The sequence below is a fragment of the Haematobia irritans genome, chromosome 1, assembly GCF_050003625.1.
Source record: "Haematobia irritans isolate KBUSLIRL chromosome 1, ASM5000362v1, whole genome shotgun sequence".
In the NCBI taxonomy this organism is placed as follows: Eukaryota; Metazoa; Arthropoda; class Insecta; order Diptera; family Muscidae; genus Haematobia; species Haematobia irritans.
Genome location: NC_134397.1, coordinates 214,750,637 through 214,757,127, shown reverse-complemented (window position 1 = coordinate 214,757,127; position 6,491 = coordinate 214,750,637). Strand labels below are relative to the sequence as shown.

Sequence of the window (6,491 nt, the reverse complement as noted above, 5' to 3'; positions counted from 1 at the left end):
GGTAGAATTCTACCCAAATTAGTAATCTTTTTTGTTAAATCTCTATAAAAATAAAATTTTGGAAAAAGTTTCTATAAACAAATGTTTGTGAGAAATTTTTCTATAGAAATAAAATTTTGACAATAAATTCTATAGAAATAAAATTTTGAGAAAAAATTCCACAGAAATAAAATTTTTAGAAAATTTTTTATAGAAATAATATTTTGAAAAAAAATTCTATAGAAATACAATTTTGACAAAATTTTCTATAAGAATAAAATGTTGACAAAATTTTCTACAGGAATGAAGTTTTGACAAAAATTTCTATAGAAATATTTGTTTGGTAGATTTGTGGTAATCTCCAAATTTTGTTAGATTTTTTTTTTTTGGAACGAGTGGTAACTTTTGTTACCACACATGGTTAAAGATCAAGCCTTGCCGGCTTCTAATTTCCTCCTCTAGAGCCACCAAAATGTAAAAATTATTGCAAATTGTGTTGAGTGAAAATGTGGCCTTACGTCCCTACAAGACGCTTAATATTAGAAAAACAGTACATATAGGGTATTTCCCCTACTTCTAGCAACACTGGCTGTGTTGATATTGCACCTACGGAGTTAGTATGCCACTAATATTGAGCCCATTATTAAAAAAGAGAAAATCGTTCAATTAGTGTGGGTAGTAAATACAAATTTGTAAAAATGGAGCAATATTCTCATGTAAGAGCTACAAATACGTATACGGGAGCCACTGTGGTGCAATGGTTAGAATGCTGGTGACATTTCTGAGGGTTTCAAAGCTTCTCTAAGTGGTTTCACTGCAATGTGGAACGCCGTTCGGACTCGGCTATAAAAAGGAGGTCCCTTGTCATTGAGCTTAACATGGAATCGGGCAGCACTCAGTGATAAGAGAGGAGTTCACCAATGCGGTATCACAATGGACTGAATAGTCTAAGTGAGTGAAAATCATCATTATTAACATCGGGCTGCCATCTAACCTAAACTAACCTAACATACAAATACGTATAAGTACGATCGGCTATTACATCAAAATTTGAAATTTGAGTAACACTGGTTAATAAATAAGAGTACTATGGCCAAATTTGGGAAAATCGAGCGATGCATATATATGGAAGCTATATCTAAATCTGAACCAATTTGCATAATATTTTGCGGCTTTGATTAATACTACAAAAGGTTACCTTGTGCAAGATTTGAGTAAGATCAGTTAAGAAATGAGGCCTGTATGGTCAAACATAAGGTTATTAAGGGCAAATTTTTCAAAATCGGGTGATACATATATGGGAGCTATATCTACATCTGAACCGATTTCGATGAAATTTTGCACATATAATTAGTGCTATAGAGGACTGGATCTAGCCAACTTTTAGTAAGATCGGTTAATACATAAGGGTTCTATGGCCAAATTTGGGAAAATCGGGCTATACATATATATGGGAGCTATATCCAAATCTGAACCGATTTCGATGATTTTTTGCACATATAGTAAGTGCTATAGAAGACTACATTTGGGCAAGATCGGTTGATAAATAAGGATTTTATGGCCAAATTTAGAAAAATCGGGGGGTACATATATATGGGAGCTATAGCTAAATCGGAACCGATTTCGATGATTTTTTGCACATACAGTTAGTGCTATAGAAGATTATATTTAGCCAACTTTGAGTAAGATCGGTTAATAAATTAAGGTTTTGTGGCCAAATTTGGGAAAATCGGGCGATACATATATATGAGAGCTATATGTAAATCTGAACCAATTTGGATGAAATTTTGCAGACTTGAAGGGCGATGGAAAAGATTACCTTTTGCCAAATTTGGTGACGATCCGTTTGAAAAAAGCGCAACGTGACCCCATTTGTCGAAATCGGACGATACATATATATGGGAGCTATATCTAAATTTGATCCGATTTCTTCCAAATTCAATAGCGTTCGTCCTTGTGCCCAAAAAACTCCATGTACCAAATTTCATCAAAATCGGTTAATAATTGCGACCGGAATCCTGTGAACAACAAATACATGGACAAACGGACAGACGGACGGACGGACACCAAGCGCTAGATCGACTCAGGAGGTGATTCTGAGTCGATCGGTATATATTTTATGGGGTCTAAAATCAATATTTCTGGTAGGCACATTTTTTGGCCGATCAAACTTATTATACCCTGACCACTATGTGGTTTAGGATATAAAAAGGCCGATTAAATACGTATATAAGTAAGTTTAAAGTTTCTATAGAAATACATTTTTGACAAAATAAAATTTTGACAACATTTTCTATAGAAGTAAAATTTGGAAAAAATTTTCTATAGAAATAAAATTTTGACAAAAATTTCTATCGAAATAAAATTTTGACAAAATTTTCTATAGAAATAAAATTTAACAAAATTTTCTATGGAAATAACATTTTGACAAAATTTTCTATAGAAATAAAATTTTGGTAGATTATTTTTGGCTCAAGTGGCAACCATGATCATAAACCGATATGGACAAATTTTTATGTGATTGGGGATTGGCTATATATAACTATAGACCCATATGGACCAATTTTGGCATGGTTATTAGCGGCCTTATACTAACACCACGTTGCAAATTTCAACCGGATCGGATGAATTTTGCTCTTCCAAGAGGCTCCGGAGATCAAATCTGGGGATCAAATCTATGGGGGCTATATATAATTATGGACCGATATGGACCAATTCATGCGTGTTTGTTAGAGACCACATTCTAACACCACGTTCTAAATTTCATACGGATCGGATGAATTTTGCTCCTCCAAGAGGCTCCGGAGGACAAATCTGGGGATCGATTTATATGGGGGCTATATATAATTATGGACCGATATGGACCAATTCTTGCATGGTTGTTAGAGACCATATACTAACACCACGTACCAAATTTCAACCGGATCGGATGAATTTTGCTCCTCTAAGAGGCTTCGGAGGTCAAATCTGGGGATCGGTTTCAATGGGGGTTATATATAATTAAGACCGATGTGGACCAATTTTTGTATGGTTGTTAGATACCATATACTAACACCATGTACCAAATTTCAGCCGGATCGGATGAAATTTGGTTCTCTTAGAGAAATCGCAAGCCAAATTTGGGGGTCCGTTTATATGGGGGCTATACGTAAAAGTGGACCGATATGGACCAATTTTTGCATGGTTATTAGAGACCATATACTAACACCATGTACCAAATTTCAGCGGGATCGGATGAAATTTGCTTCTCTTAGAGCAATCGCAAGCCAAATTTGGGGGTCCGTTTATATGGGGGCTATACGTAAAAGTGGACCGATATGGTTCTATGGCCAATCAATATCAATAACAACTACTTGTGCCAAGTTTCAAGTCGATAGCTTGTTTCGTTCGGAAGTTAGCGTGATTTCAACAGATGGACGGACGGACGGACATGCTCGACTCAAATTTTCACCACGACCCAGAATGGGGTCTTAGAGCAATATTTCGATGTGTTACAAACGGAATGACAAAGTTAATATACACAGAAAAAAAAGTGTCTCGTAAAATTAAGAAGATTTTTACAATAATTTATTACAAGAATTTTCCAGAATTTTAGTTCATTTTTCGTATCTTGAACGAAAATTAACTACTCGAAAGGAAATTTTACAAATTCTAAGTAGCAATCGTTTAGTTCATGGCCTACAAAATACGATGGAAATTTCCTTAAAAAATTTCTTAACTGGTAGTTAAAAATTCGTTTGTCATGCTATAAAACTACTTGTGAAATGTAAAGTATTTTCTAAATAATAAGTGCAATTTACTATAAGATTTTTTTGTATGAGAAAATATTTTTTTACGAAAAATGAACTTGAAAGTGGATAGCAATTTCTTACTGACAATTCCTATAGTTAATAATTGTTGCTAAAAAATTACCCAATGAAATATTTTTAGTTCACATGTAATTAAATTTATAGACAGTTTCGTCAAAAGTGGTAGATAACATTTCTCGAAAATTTTGCAAATTTTAAGTTAAACGTTTCATTGTTCGTAAACTGGTGTGCCTTTACGAATATTATTCTTAGAGTAAATTGTCAGCAGATGCGATGAACTAATGCATAGTACAGAGATCTTTATCGGCATAGTGGAATGTGATTAATGTAAAGATGATGTTACTTGAGTTTTGTTGTGTATACATGAGCGTGGGGTTGTTTTTATTTTTGTTCATTTAGTGGTTTGTGTGTGCGTGTGTTTGTTATTCGTTGATGGTTTTTGGCTGGAGGAGGTGTTGTTTTCAATAAAGGCACATGTGTTTTTGTTGTTGTAGGAATGTTTTGGCTTTGCTTGGTTTTGTTTGGCATGCTTCAGTTGTATAGTTGGCGTTGGCGTGGGCTGTTGCATCTTTTGAGTAGGTATGCAACAAGGGAATATAAAGGCATGGAATATTTTGGATTTTTGAGACATATATTGGTTTTTGTTTATTAAACCTTTTAAATGAAAGTTATTAATATTTTATCGGTAGTTTAGAAAAAAAGTTATTAAGAATATTTAGGAAAATATGTTGAAATTGAAAGTGTATTGAAATTTTTATTATTCTATGTAAAAAAATTAATATTCAATTCCAGATGAATTTGGAAAATTTTTGTTATATCTCAGCGTACAGTTTAGTCATAAATTGGTAAGTATTTTTTTAATATGACTTTCTTTTAAAAAGAATATTTTTTATGTATATTATTATTTGTTAATTAATTTTTTTGGAAACCAGTTTAATGTTTTTCTTTGTTGTAAAAACAATATTTAATTTCAGAGCAACTCCACATGGATACGAATAAATTTAAAAAATAGAGAATTGGTAAGTTTTGCTAAAAATTGGCATTCTTTCAACTAGAATATTTACGTTTTTATGACCTTTTTATCATCAAAATTACAAGTTTTTAATATCCTATGTTAGTATTTCTTTAATCAATTTTTTTGGAAACCAATGTTATATTTTTAATGTAAAAAACAAATATTTAATTTCAGAATAACCCCTTAAAAATTTGGAAAAAAAAATTTAGTACTCCTTTGCTTGTAATTTAATAGTGAATTGGTAAGGATTCCTTAACTTTCTTTTAACCCTGTACAGTCATCCTTATTTTTTGTACATTAACGTCATCCTTCGTCATTTTGAAAGTGAACCAAACTTGAATTTATTTTCTTATTCAATTTGGTTTTAAGTAGTATAACACAAAAATTCATAAAACGGTCGAATTAGTATAACTTAAATTTACCATTTCCCAATAGACTAAAATGCATTTTAAATCGAAAATGAAATTACGTGTCGTCATTTTGACGAATGATGACTGTCTAGGGTTAACCATAATATTTTTATGCATATTATTATTTTTTTCATTAGATTTTTTGGAAACCTATTTAATAATTTTAATTAATGTAAAAAATATATGTTAAATTTCAGATTACCCCAAATAAATTTGGACAACTTTTTATATTTCCCCTCAGCGTACAATTTAATAGAGAATTGGTAAGTTTTATATTAAAACTTTGTCTTCCTTTCAACTAGAATATTTATTTTATTATATCCTTCACATCGATAACAACACAGTTTTATGAGTTTATATAGAATACTTGATTATTTCTCTAATTGTTTCAGGTACAAATTTTATGAGATACGTTTTCCAAAGAAAAGTTGAATTCCTTACACCATTTGATAAAATGCCCCCAAATATGGTAAGTTACAAGCTAATATAAAGAATTAAAAACTTATATTTCATTACATGGTGTTAATTTTTAACAATTTTCATTATTGCTTCCATTTTTTTCCAGCAAGATATGTGAAAAAATTACCTACGATGAATAAAAAAAGGATAAGTCAAAATGTCCAAACAGGGAGTTAAAATAAACTACTTTCTTGTTCCACGTGGTCATAATATTTATTCACAAATATAATATATTTATAATAAAGTACTTTTGCTTAAAGAAAGTTTAATTTTAATGTATGAACATTTTCGTAATAGTAAAACGATTTGTTGTTCCTTTAATTATTTAATTTCTTTGTACTTTGGAATGATTGATTTAAAAACAGTTTAGTCGTCGACATTTTAAGGAGACTGTTAACCACTTTTTATTATCGGGTTTCCCAAAAAATAAGCAGGTAAACCAAAATAATACTGACTTTTTAACTTGGTAGGGGTATATAAATCTTATGGTGTTGTAAAAATGAACTAAAATACAATGTTATAGATTAACTAAAATTTAAGAGAATTATAAACTAGACAAGTTGAAAAAAATCTTAAGGGCTAAATCATGGTCAATATTACTACAGTTTAGTTCATTTTGCAATGGAAAAGGGTTCACTGTTTTTTCAGTGTACCCCCGTCCTATGGTGGAGGGTATAAAAATGTTTTCTTAATTAAAACAAAAAAAAAAAAAACTTTAAATCAAAGACGCTAAATCCTCAAAATAAGGCTTAGCCTATATTTGAAGCGTTTTTATCTTAAATCTAAAGTTTCAATATTTCAGTTAATTTAAGGACAAAT

At 31.1% G+C, this 6,491-nt stretch overlaps 1 long non-coding RNA gene across 1 annotated transcript; it reads left to right on the top strand.

The window, feature by feature from the left end:
• The first annotated feature begins 5,415 nt into the window (after positions 1 to 5,415).
• LOC142219455 (uncharacterized) lies at positions 5,416 to 5,838 on the top strand. The gene is made up of 3 exons (XR_012717583.1): positions 5,416 to 5,476; positions 5,606 to 5,682; positions 5,779 to 5,838. It is a non-coding gene; the product is annotated as an uncharacterized LOC142219455 (long non-coding RNA).
• Positions 5,839 to 6,491: the final 653 nt, after the last annotated feature.